Genomic DNA, 17,021 nt, shown 5'->3' with positions numbered 1-17,021 from the left:
AAATTTTTCTGTATTACATTAAACATTTTTTTTAAGTTTGTAATTATATTTATGTACAGAAAACTTAGCAGCGTACATTTTACCCAATTTAGTGGCGAGTTCTTTGGCCTTTGCCTTTTCCAGCTTTGCAATCCACCACAGATTTAGGACCGAGGACGTTGCCTCCCCAGTGGCGGTGGCTCTCATCATATCTGTCGTTGTAATTGGTCCTAATGGCTTCCACCAGCTTAGCCAGAGCACCCTTGTCTTCCGAGTTAACCTGTGTGAAGGCAAGAGTGGTGCATGTCTTCCGGTGGACCGGCCGCCCCAGCCTGGCCTTTCCCTTGCCGATGCAATAGGGGACCCCCATCTTTCGACACAGGGCAGACAGGAAGACCACCAGCTCAGTGGGGTCTACATCGTGGGCAATCACCACCAGCTGAGCCTTCTCATTCTCACCAAGGTGGTGACTGTACTGACCCCTGCTCGGAGGACCAGTGGTCTCTTAGTCGGGACGTCCCCTTTGCCAGCATCTTTCTTCTCAGCTCGGGCCAGCAGCCTTTGCTTCTTCTCCTGCTTTGTCTCTGGCCCGTACTTGTGAGAAAGCTTAAGCAGCTGGGAAGCTGTTTGCCGGTCCAGGGCCCGTGTGAACTGGTGAATGGCAGGAGGTACTTTGAGCCGCTTTTAGAGAATGGCTCTTTGCCTCTGCAGCCTAATGTAGCGGGGCCATTTGACGAAGCGTGTGAGATCTCTTTTGGGCTGGATGTCCTGCCCAGTGCCGAAGTTCTTAGGCCTTTTCTCAAACAAAGGATTCACCACCTTTTTGGCCTCCTGTTTCTTCACGACGGCGGGGGCCGGGGCCACCTTCTTCCCCTTGGGCATCTTGCTGGAGGAGAGAGCACATTAAACATTTTTCTAAGGTATTCTGTATCAGTAGCAGCCAATAAAATATCATCCATATAAAGATAAATAATAGACTAAAGAAATTGTTTATGAGTCATTTCCAGTGGTTGATTTACAAAATATTGACACAAAGTTGGGCTACTGGCAGCGGTCCCTACTCTAAATTTGGATAGCCAGTTCCTGTCCTGTCTTGCCCTTGTACAACCTGCATAGCCTGTGACCTTCCCTTATAATTTTTTTTCTGATGATGTTTCCAGGAATGTATCCCAATTTAAACATCAATTTACGAGCTGTTTCTGAAATTGTAGGGATATAATTTGAGCTCCCCATTGTTGTAACAAATCTCTCCCCATAAATTCATGGCTATATCAGCCACATAAGGCTTTGATATACGTTTCTGTCCTTCTGGCCCTATACATTTAATCCACTCTACACTCTGTTTTACTTGAGAAAAGATTCCAATGCCTACAAATTGAGTGGAGACTTCTTGTAAAGGCCAGTTAGGATCCCAGAATTCTTTGAAATTATAAATCTATCAGTATCACAATCCAATAATCCTTCAAACTCAATCTTATTTAATTTTTCTTTTAATTTAGGCCATTTATCATTGATAACTGTTTGTCAAAACTTCTTTTGTTCTGTACTTCCAAAGCCTCTGGTTCTACATACAGCTGCCAATTCCCCTTTAAGATATGGAAGTGATAACAATCGAGCAATTCTATCACCAGTTTCTATTTCTATGGTCCTTTTCACATATGCCAATTATAAAAGCATTAAATACAATCTCTATAGGATTTTAGGAGGTAACTTTAGGTAAAACTTTGGTGTATTTTTTATAAAAAAGAGGATCCATTTTATAGATCCCAAGTAACATGTTAATGTAACTCGCCAATTATTAACAATGTGGACCAAATAATTTACCTGTATTTTACTCTGTGGAAAAATAATCTTGTAAACTCTTTATCAGTAAGACATTATTTTCTATGGGTTTTTATACTAGCAACCATATTATTTAATAAGCTAACAGCCCAATCTGTTTTAGGCATTACATTTCTATAGAATTTAACCAAGAATTTCTAGAAAGCAACTTAAAAAATAGAGCCAAATTCTCAGTAGTGATCAACAGACAAGAGCATACCTAATATATAGTTCAAAATTATGAATCCTGTTCCTTTAGTTTATCTACCATGAAAATCAAACATTCATCCAAACATTTATTAGACAATCAAAAGAAGAGAACATCCTCTATACAATGAGTGATTAATATCTCTGGAAATTCAAACAGCATCAACTTAGCATTCCATGTCCTGACCACAACCGTTCTTCACCAGAAGTTGGGTCCATTTAAACTTCCTCTTTTGCCCATGAAGGGACTATTAATAGTGAGTTATTCCCACCATTAGGAAAAACAAAGAACATTGCCCACAAAGGGATCTTTAATAGTGAATTATTCCCGCTCTGAGGGAAAAATGAAAAACATTTAAACCAAAGTTAAGCAAACAACACATTTCTAAGCTCCGGGCTTGTTGCTCAGGCTGTAGCAGTGAGGCCCACCTGTTGATTCTGTGTAATTCAGATGCTGCCGCTCTGTGCTGGCAGGCAGAAAGAGCTCAGAGTGTTAGGTATCCTCAGTCTCTTATATCAGAAAGAGCCTTTTCTCCTTCCTTTTCTATTGGGAAGAGGCTTTTTTCTTTCCTTTATTTTTCTTTTATGAGGCTTTTAAATTTTTAGGCCTAGTTTTAATATTTTTTTTCCTTTTTAACAGGAAATTCTTTTTATCTTGATTAAAAATTTTTCCCTTTTTTTATTGGAAAATGTCCTTCTCTTCCCTCTTTTCTATTGGGAAGATTCCTTTATTTATTTATTGTTTGTTTGGTTCTTCGAGACAGGGTTTCTCTGTGTAGCTTTGTGCCTTTCCTGGAACTCACTCTGTAGACCAGGCTGGCCTCGAACTCAGAGATCTGCCTGCCTCTGCCTCCCGAGTGCTGGAATTAAAGGAGTGTGCCACCACCGCCCGGCTTATCTATCTGTCTATCTGTCTGTCTATCTATCTATCTATATCTATATCTATCTATCTATCTATCTATCTATCTATCTATCTATTCTTTCCCTTTTTTTCTATTGAGAAAGGTCTTTTTTCTTTATTTACTTCTTGTCTCAGAAACTATTGTATTTCTATCTTTAAAAATTATGCAGTTACTGCTTTTTATTTTGATGAGGATTTTAGCAACTGTACATTTTGTTGCTCCTGAGATGGGGAGTTTAAATTCCCCATGACCCTGATGATCCTGGAGTCCTCTGACCCTGAGAGAGCTCCCTCCAGTTCTTAAGGTGGCCAGCTCCTCTGCCCTTCTTCAGGGATCCTTTCTCCTTCATGCTACAAGCCCCACATTTGGTGACTATTGCCACTGTTTGTCATGGCACTGGTGTGTGTGTTCATGAGGATCCATGGGAAAAGACTCAGAGCATCTTAAGAATGAATCTAGCCATTCATGGCTGCAGGGGGTCCAGCCTCAAAGGAATGAAGCACTTTCCCTTCACCAAGGGCATTTTTATTTACTCTTTATTTTACAGTTTAGCCAGTTAATTCTGTATCTTTAAAGCAACCTGAAAGGAGCTCTCAGAGATAAAATACCAAGTGCAAATTCCTTGATTTCTCAGGTACCATGGTTTTCTGGGTTTCCTGAACCAAGTTTTGCATAGGCCTTTGATCCTTGGAGGCTCTGAGACAAGATTCCCATAGGGTGATAATAGAAACAAAAGGTATAAGAGAAACAAAAGGTGTTGGTAAAACAAAGGATGGATTAGGGCTAGGTGCTGCTCTCTGGAGTCAGGCCAGGGGCAGCTCAGCAGGAATGAAGTCACATGTTTTCTCTAAAGTTTAGTTTGATAGATTATACCTAGAAAATAGTAATTTATTTCATTATCTTGTTGTTCAGCACTATCTTAAGACAAACTATTGGCACCTTCCTTTTTTTTTTTTTTTATTTTTCAAGACAGGGTTTCTCTGTGTAGCTTTGCACCTTTCCTGGAACTCACATGGTAGCCCAGGCTGGCCTCGAACTCACAGAGATCTGCCTGCCCCTGCCTCCCAAGTGCTGGGATTAAAGGCATGCACCACCACCGCCCGGCGAAGTTGGCACCTTCCTATGACCAGCTGTACTTGTTTAAAATGGTGGCCACCGCCAGGTTTGCTGACCATTGATATTCCATCATATCAAAGAAAGAGCTATTCTTTCCTTCTGGGTATACAGCCTCTTTCCCAACCAACTGTAAGCAATTCAGTCATAATGACATGTGACCTTGTGGTTTGGGGGAGGAGCTAGAGTACATAGCCTGGGAAATACCAGGGAGAAAGTAGATTCTGTATTTGCACATGTGACGAGGTCATCTACAAAGTGGGATATACCTTGAGTGCTTTCAGTCTTACCTCCTTTGTTCACTGAGAAATGTGATTTAATGCTAGATTATATGGACAGTGGAACAGTAGAGAGAAGGTGAGTAACACATATGCAACTATGGGAGAGCCATTGTATATACTGAGTGGAGACATTCTTGTGTGGCCACTTTTGGGTATCTTAGAGTTTTTATTGCTGTTAAGAGACTCCATGACTATGACAATTCTTATAAAAGAAAACATTTCATTGGGGCTGGTTTACAGTTTCAGAGTGTTTAGTCCATTTTCATCATGGCAGTAAGCAGGCAGACATGGTGCCAGAGAAAGAGCTCAGAGTTCTACATCCAGAATAGTAGGTAGTAGTTAGTGAATGTGACACTCTTCCTCCAAGACCACACCTACTCCAACAAGGCCACTCGTCCTGATATTGCCACTCCGTACGGGACTATAGGGGGCATTTTTATTCAGATCACTTCAGTAACCAACTCCTTTAAGAATCTCCTCACTCATGTTCATTAAGTATGAACTCATTGGTTTCCCAGAGTGGACATTGGTGAAACTGTATTTGCATTGTCATTGGGACTTATGGGGATGGAATAGACATTGCCTTGTCCTCCTCCACTGGGGAGAAAATTCTCATAACACATCATAAATATATTTGCTGATGTTCCTACATCTCATGGAATTAGAGAAAGGAACTGGTACATTAAAAAAAATTAGAAAATGTAAACATGGAAATGGCTTTGGGAAAGAACTTAGATAAGAATAAAATAGACAGGAAAGGTTTTGCAAGTTATGAAGGTATGAGTGGGTTGGTTAAGGTACACAAAGTATGAGATTTTGAGGTCATATATGATACTAAAGTTGGCAAGGTCAGATATCAACTATTTTAGGGGCTGGCTAAAATGTATGTCAGACAAGTTTATTGGGTTATGCTTGGCCATTGAAATAGTATACAGTAGTTAAAAGTACCAAATTGGTGTAAAACTGATCTTCTGGGTGTTTCATAATCATTCTTGGAGGCTATTCTAATGTGGTTAGAGGGACTAAAAGGGAAATATTTCTCCCTTTTCCAGACAAGACCAATGAGGTCCCTGGGAACAATTGATCACTTGTATTGTTCATGGAGGCCATAAAGGCACCACTCATTGAATTTGAAACATTGTCCAGTCTACAAAAGGAGGGTCAATATGAGAAAGATATACTCAAGGCTTCAAAGGAAACTACAGTACATAAAGCAAAGCCTTTGACTTATCCTCATGTTGATGGAAGGCGGTAAAGAAAGACTAGAAGAATCTGAGATTCCCCTCAAACTCAAGTGACCCCTGAAGACTAGTTGCTCAACTGGTCTTGACACCACAGAAAGAAAAATTAATTTTGGTCACTTGCATGGTCTTCAGCACCCAGCAGGAAAGTTTAGCCAAAGGCTAAGACTAGGATACAACAACCCAAGTGATCACACTCTACAGACATTAGATTTAAGTCTACATGAGATGTTATTTAGACAACCAACCTTATGGATATTTTATTTTCACTGAAAAATGTTGCCCAGATGTGAGACCTCAGATCTTGGCTCAGTGAGCACCTGCATATAGCCAAGGAAGACAAGCCCATGATTGTTTTATCCCCCAAATTAAATGATGTTAAATATCTATTTTCTTCCTATCCAGAAGCCATAATGGAAGGACATCATGCTGATTTTTGGCTGGTGAAACAGCTATGAAAGTGTGTGAAAGCTGATTGTGGGCTCATCACTTGGGAGACCAGCTATGGGTGTCAAAATTTAATATCTAATAGATGGAGGTTATTGTGAGCTCATCAAAAAATGTCTTCTGGACTTTGTACATTTTAGTCCTTAGCAGACACCATTAAAGGAATTTCTTTTCTGTCTTTTTCTGAGCATTTGGTCTTTACAAGAGTTTCTCTGGAAGGATATCCCAATACTGCCACCTGGTATCCCAAATTCAGCTGGGAGAAGCCAGATCAGTGATTGTTCCAATCCCATCATGCCTCCTTCAGAGGAGTTGGGATAAGAAATGGAGGTAGAAATTGACCAAGCAGTTTAGGGTAAAAACCTCAAAAAAGAGCAACCAGTTGCTTTCTTGACTAAAAGCCAGAAACATCACTGGAACTCTTAGCAGTATCATCTTTGACAGAAGCAAAGGTTGCCAAAAGTGTTTTGGGATCTCTGATCTCTGATGCTAAGTGATTTGGGAGGCCTTAGGAAACTGAAAAGTTAAAAGTGGTTATGAAGGCCTGTTACAAGAAAAGGGCCCTTGTTCAAGAGAATGGAATCTCTGTTCTGAGTACAGAACTAATATTTCAATGGGAATAGGTCAATCTCCTGGCCAAGGAACCTCGTCTGTGGAGCCCAAGAAATGGCCATTCAGGACATTTATCCATCACCTATAATTGATTAATTGGTTGTACATTGGCAGCCCAAACTGCAGACAAAACTGGAAATTTTAAGGCTCCTTCCCACCCCTCTCTTTCTGTACTGTGACTGTAGCTGAAGTTTTCTCCAGTCCTGCCTGGCCCAAGGTCAGGACAAATCTCTCTCACCTGCCAGTCCTGTAGCCACTCAGACCCAACTGAGTAAACACACAGAGACTTACATTGCTTATAAACTGTATGGCTGTGGCAGGCTTCTTGATATCTAGTTCTTCTATCTTAAATTAACCCATTTCTATTAATCTATGAGTTGCCACATGACTCGTGGCTTACCCGTATCTTTACATGTTGCTTGTCATGGCCATGGCTGGCAAAGTCTCCCTGCCTCAGCCTTCCACTTCCCAGAATTCTCCTTTCTTCTTGTCCCACCTATACTTCCTGCCTGGCTCAGAAACATTTTCTTAATGGCCAGAGGTGTAGCTGTCCTACAATTAATGTCTTCCCAGGAATAAATGACTCCATATACTTAAATGAATGATCAATAAACAAAAATTTATTTAGTAACAGCATGTATCCATCTCTGGCTAAGGCTACAAGAGGAGCCAGACTAGAACAGATTTTGCATTCTATATATGATATAATCCTTAAGTCTCTTTTAGGATCAGGACTCAGGTTATCATTTTGAACAATTTAAAGAGGGAAAGGAGACTGCAAGTCTAACCACTTAGACAGATGAGGACTTACAGAGAAAAATCTATCTTTTAGATCATAAATTATAATTTACATTTAAAATATTATCAATACATTAAAAAGATGCATCATTGTCTTTAATTCTCACACATACAAAGGGCAGAGAACACAAATACAAAAAATATCAAGGAAAAGTCAACAATCAGTACTGTGGATGCTGTTTTTAGACGAACTTTCCTGCTGAGCTATTCTAACCTCAGACTAAGGCTACTTTTTGCTCTGAGCATGCTGCCTCAGAGGAGTCACACAGTTGCCTCCATGCAGGAACAGAAGGAGTTCATTTTAACTAGCCTTGCCTGCTGTCTCTCTCAAGGCTGTGAAATCACTGCAGAGAATTCTATATTTTTAAGACTTATTTTTATTTTATGAATATAGCTGTTTGCCTGCAAGTGTCTGTGTGCAATACCTGCAGAGGCCAAAAGAGGGCATCAGATCCCTCAGAACCGGTGTTACAAGAGATGGTTAGCTACTAGATGATTTCTGGGAATGGAGTCTCTGTCCTCTGTAAAAGCACCCAGTGCTCTTCTAAGCCATCTCTCTAGCTGCTTTAAATTTTTTTTATTAAAATGTATTGCATCATTTTCCCACTTCCATGTCCTCTCTCCATTCCTTCACAAATTCTTCCTTGCTAATTTTTAAGCATGTGTGATTATGTATACACAAATATATTAATAAGACCTGCTGAGTCTGTTTTTGTTAGTAGTGTGTATATGGTTTCAGAGCTGAACACAGAGCATTGGATAAGCAATTGGAGAGTGCATCCCTGCCTGAGGCTAATTCTCTTACCTACAGGTGAATTTTACTCTTTTATGAGCATCAAGAGTCTGATCTCAAAGTGATCTAGGCTGCTTTAGTCAGGAAATATCAAGAATAGAAAACCTGGGGTGTTAATATCTCAGCTGACACTTGCTGGAACTGTGGCCCTGAAATTCTGGAGCTGTAGGAGAGACTATGGAAACTGTACTGGACCAGTAACAGTCTCCTTTGGTTCTGAGGGTCTTACCCCAAAACAAACTGACCACGTTCACCTTGGATGTCTTTGAAATCCTGAAATTTCTGCTTCTACTTTCTAAATACCATGATTACAAGTCTGTCCCACAATGCCTGGCCTAGGTGGCTTCAGCTTCATTTAGTGAGAATGACAGGATGAGCAGTTACACTTACCCATATTCAAAATCAAATCTATGTGAGCCTGGGTTTCATTATCTGTAGAATAAGGACAAAATCCTACCCTTCTCACTTAATGATTTATGCAGAATTAATGATAAAGAAAAACAATATTGCTCATAGTTGGAAGACAATGGACTTTAAGGCAGGGGGCTGCATTTGATGGGAGCCTTTTTCTGTTACTGTAGTTAGGATCAGAGCCCGTAAACAAAATTCTAAACAGCCTTAGTAAATAAGAAGCACAGAGCCAAATACAGAGGTAATAGCCAAAGAGATCAGAGCAATAGCCACGACTAGCTTTAGCTTACCATCAGCAGTAGCTCCCCTAGAGAGAGAGCTTCTTCCTGCCTGACTTGTGCTTTTATTACCTTTCTGTTCTGCCTTCTCATTGGCTCTAAGCCCAGCCACACAACTTCCTCATCACTGCCTGTCTATATAGACCTCCAGGTCTCTATGGTTGGTACTGGGATTAAAGGCTTGTGTCACCATGTTTCGCTGTGTCCTTGACCACACAGAGACTCTGCCTGGCATGCGGTTGGATTAAGGGCTTTTGCTGCTGCCCAACTCGGCCCTTGTTGCCGGCCAGTGGGCTTGGCTCCCATGGGAAAGTTCTCCTTCTCCAAGACCCCCAGCGGAGTCTGCAATCTACACACCCTGCCCCCACCCATCCATCTGAGACCCCTGCCACTTCCTGAGCATTGGAGACCAGTCCCCAGCTCCCATCCAGCCCAGAGCTCCCATCCAGACCAGAGGTGAGTGTCTGGGGTCATACCCAGGGAGGCCTGCCCCTAAGTCCCTCCCAACTGGCCCCAGTTGCCAGCCAGTGGGCAGGGCTCCCTTGGGAAGCTTCCCCTTCTCCAAGACCCCCCAGTGGACCCTGCAATCTACACATCCTGCCCCCACACCCATCTGCCCAAGATGCCCACCATTTTCTGAGACTTAGAGACCAGCCCCTAGCTCCCATCTGGCACAGAGCTCCCATCTGGCCCAGAGAGCTGCCACCTGGCCCAGAGAGCTCCCACCTGGCCCAGAGAAAGAGAGAGCTCTCATTGGACAAAGAGCCATCATTGGACCAAGAGTAAACTCAGGAGACAGGGAATCTGCCAGTTCTAATTAGACCAAGAGTGGCTTTCTGAGAAGTAGAATCTGCCACCTCTCACTGGACCAAGAGAGGCTTCCTGAAACACTGAATCTGTCAGCTCTGACTGGACCAAGAGCCCTGATAAGACCAAGAATGCATCCATGAGGAGATGGGCAGACATCAAGGCAGAAGTACATACAACAACATAAGGAGGAATACAGCATCACCAGAAACCTAGCCTTCCTCCAACAGTAAGACCTGAACATCACAAAGTGGAAGAAGCAGAAGAAAGCAACCTTAAGAATAGCATCATGAAGATGCTAGAGACCTTTAAAGAAAAAATCAAAAATGAAATTGAGGAAAAGATAAACAAAAAAGTGGAGGAAATCAATAAAGAAAATGAAAAGTCAAACCAAAAATGGGAAGAAGTCTATAAAAAACTAGAGGAAAGGACAAGTAAAGCAGAAGAAAGCAATAAATCCCTAAAAGAAAACCATGAAAAAGCAATGAAACAGGTGAGGGAAACAGTCCAAGACCTGAAAAGGGAAATAGAAACAATGAAGAAGACACAAACAGAGGGGATGCTGGAATTAGAAAATCTGAATAAATGAACAGGAAACATAGATACAAGCATAACCAACAGAATACAAGAGATGGAAGAGAGGATCTTTGGTGTAGAGGATTCAATAGAGGAAATGGATTCATCAGTCAAAGAAAATACCAATGCCAAAAAAAATTATAACACAAAATGACCAAGAAATCTGGGACACCATGAAAAGACCAAACATATGAATAATAGGGATAGAGGAAGGAGAAGAATACCAACTCAAAGGCACAGAAAATATATTCAACAAGATCATAGAAGAAAACTTTCCCAACTTAAAGAAGGAAATGCCTATGAAGATACAAGAAGCCTATCGAACACCAAACAGACTAGACCCCCCAAAAGTCCCCTTGCCACATAATTAAACAAGTAAATGTACAGAATAAAGAAGAATGTTTAAAAGCAGCAAAGGAAAAAGGCCAAGTGACTTATAAAGGCAAACCCATCAGAATAACACCTGATTTCTCAATGGAGGCTTTGAAAGTCAGAAGGACCTGGACAGATGTAATGCAGACTCTAAGAGGACCATGGATGCCAGCATAGACTAATATACCCAGCAAAACTTTCAATCATTATAGATGGAGTGAACAAGACATTCTAAGACAAAGCCAGATTTAAACAATACTTATCCATAAAGCCAACCCTACAGAAAGCACTATAAGGAAAATTCCAACCTAAGGAAGTCAGATACACCCATGAAAACACAGGCAATAGATAACACCACAGCAGTAAACCCCAAAGAAGAGAAGTACACACACACCACCACCAAAAAATAACAGGAATGAACAATCACTGGTCATTAATATTCCTTAATATCAATCGATTTAATTCACCTATAAAAAGACACAGGCTAAAAGAATGGATATGAAATCAGGACACATCCTTCTGCTGCATATAAGAAACACACCTCAATTTTAAAGATAGACACTACCTCAGAATAAAAGACTAGGAAAAGTCTTTCCAATCAAATGGTCTTAAGAAGCAAGCTGGTGTAGCCATCCTACTATGCAGCAAAACAGACTTCAAACTAAAATCAATCAAAAGAGATCAAGAAGGACATTACATACTCATCACAGGAAAGATCCACCAAGATGAAGTTTCAATTCTGAACATTTATGCCCCAAACACAAGGGCATCCACATATGTAAAAGAAACATTACTAAAGCTTAAATCGCATATAAAACCTCACACATTAATAGTGAGAGACTTTAACACCACACTCTCACCACTGGACAGATCTGTCAAATCAAAACTTAACAGAGAAATAAAGGACTTAACTGATGTCATGACCCAAATGGACCTAATAGATATCTACAGAACATTCCATCCTAACAAAAAACAATATACCTTCTTCTCAGCACCCCATGGAACTTTCTCTAAAATCGACCAAATACTTGGCCACAAAGCAAATCTCAACAGATACAAAACAATTTGAATAACCTGTGTTCTATCAGACCACCATGGTTTAAAGTTAGATTTCAACAACAACAAAAACTACAGAAAACCTACAATCTCATGGAAACTGAATAATGCTCAACTGAATCGCCAATGGGTTAAAGAAGAAATAAAGAAAGAAATTAAAGACTAGAGATCAATGAAAATGAATATACCACATACCCAAACTTATGGGACACTATGAAAGCAGTGCTAAGAGGGAAATTCATAGCTCTAAATGCCCACATAAAGAAGTTGGAGAAATCTCACACTAGTGACTTAACAGCACACCTGAAAGCTCTAGAACAATAAGAAGCAAAGTCAACCAGGAGGAATAGATGCCAGGAAATAATCAAATTGAGAGCTGAAATGAATAAAATAGAAACAAAGAGAACAATATAAAAAATTAATGAAACAAAGAGTTGGTTCTTTGAGAAAACCAACAAGATAGACAAGCCCTTATCCAAACTAACCAAATGACACAGAGAGAGAGAGAGAGCATCCAAATTAACAAAATCAGAAATGAAAAGGGAGACATAACTAACACTGAGGAAATCCAGAAAATCAGGTCATGCTTCAAAAACCTCTACTCCACAAAACTGGAAAATCTAAAAGAAGTAGATAATTTTCTGGATAGGCACCACATACCTAAGTTAAATCAAGACCAGATAAGCTATTTAATAGTCCAATAACCCCTAAGGAAATAGTCATTAAAAGTCTCCCAACCAAAAAATGCCCAGGACCAGATGATTTCAGTGCAGAATTCTACCAGATCTTCAAAGAAGAGTTAATACCAATACTCTTTAAATTGTTCACACAATAGAAACAGAAGGAACATTACCAAACTCTTTTTATGAGGCTACAATTACCCTAATTCCTAAGCCAAACAAAGATGCAACAAAGAAAGAACTACAGACCAATATCCCTCATGAACATTGATGCAAAAATACTCAATAAAATACTTGCAAACAGACTCCAAGAACACATCAAAACAATTATTCACCATGATCAAGTAGGCTTCATCCCACGGATGCAAGGGTGGTTTAACATACCAAAGTCCTGTCAATGTAATACACCATATAAACAAACTGAAAGAAAAAAAACACATGATCATCTCACTAGATGCTAAAGAGGCATTTGACAAAATCCAACACCCCTTCATTATAAAGGTCTTGGAGAGATCAGGAATACAGGAAACATACCTAAACATAATAAAGGCAATTTACAGCAAGCCAAAAGCCAAATCAAATTAAATGGAGAGAAACTCAAAGCGATTCCACTAAAATCAGGAACAAAGCAAGGCTGTCCACTCTCCCCATACTTATTCAATATAGTACTTGAAGTTCTAGCCAGAGCAATAAGACAACATAAAGAGATCAAGGGGATACACATGGGAAAAAAAGATGTCAAGCTTTCATTATTTGTAGATGGCATGATAGTGTACATGAGTGATCCCAAAAATTCGCCCAAGGAACTCATACAGTTTATAACCACCTTCAGCAATGTAGCAGGATACAAGATTAACTCAAAAAATCAGTAGCCCTCCTATATACAATTGACAAACAGGCTGAGAAGGAAATCAGAGATACATCACACTTTACAATAGCCACAAATGATATAAAATACCTTGGGGTAACTCTAACTAAGCAAGTGAAGGACCTATATGACAAGACCTTTAAGTCCCTGAAAAAGACATTGAAGAAGATGTTATAAAATGCAAAGATCATCCATGCTCATGGATAGGCAGGATTAACATAGTAAAAATGGCAATGTTACTAAAAGCAATCTACAGATTCAATGCAATCCCCATCAAAATACCAACACAATTCTTCACAGACCTGGAAAAAACAATACTCAACTTCATATGGAAAAGCAAAAAACCCAGGATAGCCAAAAGAATCCTGTACAATAAAACAACCTCTGGAAGCATCACGATCCCTGACTTCAAGCTCTACTATAGAGCTATAGTAATAAAAACAGCTTGGTACTGGCATAAAAACTGACATGTGGACCAATGGAATCAGATTAAAGACCCTGATATTAATCCGCACACCTATGAACATATAATTTTTGACAAAGAAGCAAAAACTGTACAATGAAAAAAAGAAAGCAACTTCAACAAATGGTGTTGGCATAACTGTATGTCAACATGTAGAAGGCTGCAAATAGATCCATATCTGTCACCATGCACAAAACTTAAGTCCAAGTGGATCAAAGACTTCAGCATAAATCCAGTTACTCTGAACCTGATAGAAGAGAAGGTAGGAAGTAGTCTTGAACACATTGGCACTGGAGATCATTTCCTAAATATAACACCAGTAGCACAGACAGTGAGAGAAACAATTAATCAATGGGACCTCTTGAAACTGAGAAGATTTGTAGAGCAAAGGACATAGTCAACAAGACGAAGCAACAGCCTACAGAATGGGAAAAGATCTTCACAAACCCCACATCTGACAGAGGGCTGATATCCAGAATATATAGAACTCAAGAAACTAGACATCAAAATGCCCAACAGTCCAACTAAGAAATGGGCTATAGAGCTAAACAGAGAATTTTCAACAGAGGAAGCTCAAATGGCTGAAAGACATTTAAGGAATCGCTCAATATCCTTAGTCATCAGGGAAATGAAAATCAAAACGACTCTGAGATATCATCTTACACCTGTCAGAATGACTAAGATCAAAAACACTGAAGACAGCTTATGCTGGAGAGGATGTGTAGCAAGGGGAACTCTCCTACACTGCTGGTGGGAATGCAAGCTTGTACAGCCACTTTGGAAATCAATATGGTGTTTTCTTAGAAAATTGGGAATCATTTTCCCCCAAGACCCAGCTATACCACTCTTGGGCATATTCCCAAGGAATGCTCAATCATACCACAAGGGCACATGCTCAGCTATGTTTATAGCAGCATTATTTGTAATAGCCAGAACCTGGAAACAACCTAGATTGAATCCAACTGAAGAATGGATAAATAAAATGTGATACATATACACACTGGAGTACTACTCAGCAGAGAAAAACAATGACATCATGAGGTTTGCAGGCAAATGGATGGATCTAGAAAAAATCATCCTGAGATAGGTAACCCAGACTCAGAAAGACAAACATGGTATGTACTCACTCATAGGTGGATACTAGATGTAAAACAAAGGATGACTAGACTGCTACTCACAACTCCAGGGAGGCTACCTAGTAAAGAGGACCCTAAGAAAGTCACAGGGATAGCCCTACAACATAGAAATGGATGAGATCTACATGAACAAACTGGACGTGAGGGGTGGTAATGAAGGGCAAGGGTCAAGGGAAAGAGAGCTTAGGGGACCCAGAGATCCCAGCTGGATCAAGAACAGAGAGGGAGAACAAGGAAAGAGACCATGATAAATCAAGGTCCCCATGGGAATAGGAAGAAGCAAAGTGCTAGAGAGGTCTCCAAAAATCCACAAAGATACCTCCACAATAGACTACTGGCAATGGTTGAGAGAAAGCCCAAACTGACCTACTGTGGTGATCGGATGGCCAAACACCCTAACTGTCATGGTAGAACTCTCATTCAATGACTGTTAAAAGCCAATGCAGAGACCCACGGCCAGGCCCCAGGTGGAGCTCTGGGAGTCCAATCAGTGAGAAAGAGGAGGGGTTGTATGAGTGAGAGTTGTTGAGACCATAATTGGAAAAAGCACAGGGACAAATAGCCAAACTAGTGGAAACACATGAACTGTGAACCAATAGCTGAGGAGCCCCCAACTGGATCAAGCCCTCTGGATAAGTGAGATAGTTGATTAGCTTGAACTGTTTGGGAGGCCCCCAGGCAGTGGGACTGGGACCTGTCCTTAGTGCATGAGCTGGCTTTTTGGAGCCTGTGTCCTATGCTGGGACACTTTGCTCAGCCTGGGTGAAGGGAGGAGGGGACTGGACCTGCTTCAACTGAATCTACCAGGCTGGGCTGAATCCCCAGGGGAGTCTTTGCCCTGGAGGAGATGGGAATGGGGGGTGGATTGGGAGAAGGGTGGGTGGGAGGGCAGAGAAGGGAGGACAGGGGAATCCATGGGTGATATATAAAATTAAATTAAATTATAAAATAAAAAAAGGGTGTGTGCTACCACCTCCTGACTCTGCTTATGGCTTGCTATGTGACCTCGCTATCCAGGCAAACTTTATTTATTAACATACAAATAAAATCACATTTCAACACAATTAAAACATCACATTTCCTCCTTTTATTCTAATAAAAAGAAAAAAGTTATAATTAATATAAGAAAAACTATATACAATAAGTACAATAACTATATACAATATATACAAGCAATAAATACCTCAACAATATCTAGTCCACTTACATTTGACAATCTCAGAAAAAATATTCTGCTGTGGGATGGTCTGTATGTCAAATTGCTCTGATTGGTCAATAAATAAAATACTGATTGGCCAGTGGCCAGGCAGGAAGTAGTTGGGACAAGGAGAGAGGAGAATTCTGGGAAGCTGAAGGCTGAGGAGAGAGAAACTGCTAGCCGCCACCATGACAAGCCACATGTGAAGACACCGGTAAGCCACAAGCCTCGTGGCAGGGTATAGATTTGTGGAAATGGATTAATTTAAGCTATAAGAACAGTTAGCAAGAAGCCTGCCACGGCCATACAGTTTGTAAGCAATATAAGTCTCTGTGTTTACTTGGTTGGGTCTGAGCGGCAGTGGGACTGGCGGGTGACAGAGATTTGTCATAACTGTGGGCAAGGCAGGAAAACTCTAGCTACAATATTCCATTATCTATCCTATTTTGGTGAGTCCAAAGTGTACCTGATTCACTTTCTATCCTATGTTATACTACCAACAGATAACTATCTTATAATGTCTTTTAAATTTATATACTTTACACCTCTTTAGAGAGTTTCTTTTTTGAAATTCTTAACAAGATAAACTATAACTATCTAATCTTCAACTAACTATATATAACTATAACTATCTAATAGAGACAGTGTTCTTGGTACCCTAGCCAGCCAGGCTCAGGCTCTCATCCTTATTATGCCATTTAAATGAATAAAGTTATTCAGTTGTGACATGCCTACCTATAATGCAGGCACTTTGAAAGCAAGGTGAGCAGATCTGATGTTTTATGACAAATTAATGTTTAGAGTGAGTTCCAGGTCAACCAGGGATTCATAGTAAGACTATTCTTTAAAACTAGAAAGGACGTGTGGGAGCCTGTTTTTGGGTTCCTTTTTACCCAGCATGTCTGCATAGAGGATTATTAGGACTATGGGTCTGAGTGCAGGTGTCTGAGATGGTCTGCACTTGGCTGTGCTGGGGGAGGAG

The 17,021-nt window shown here is 40.4% G+C and overlaps 1 pseudogene across 1 annotated transcript in view; it reads right to left on the bottom strand.

Moving 5' to 3' along the window:
* Positions 1–17,021, bottom strand: part of LOC102922050 (large ribosomal subunit protein eL8-like) — a 108,650-nt pseudogene continuing 91,629 nt past the window's right edge. The window contains exon 2 of the transcript XR_013047272.1: positions 1–865. The product of XR_013047272.1 is annotated as a large ribosomal subunit protein eL8-like (transcript). The remainder of the gene's footprint in view (positions 866–17,021) is intronic.

The sequence above is a fragment of the Peromyscus maniculatus genome, chromosome 22 (genome assembly GCF_049852395.1).
Source record: "Peromyscus maniculatus bairdii isolate BWxNUB_F1_BW_parent chromosome 22, HU_Pman_BW_mat_3.1, whole genome shotgun sequence".
NCBI lineage: Eukaryota > Metazoa > Chordata > Mammalia > Rodentia > Cricetidae > Peromyscus > Peromyscus maniculatus.
The sequence above is the reverse complement of the archived record's forward strand: the minus strand, read 5'-3'. Positions and strand labels throughout refer to the sequence as shown.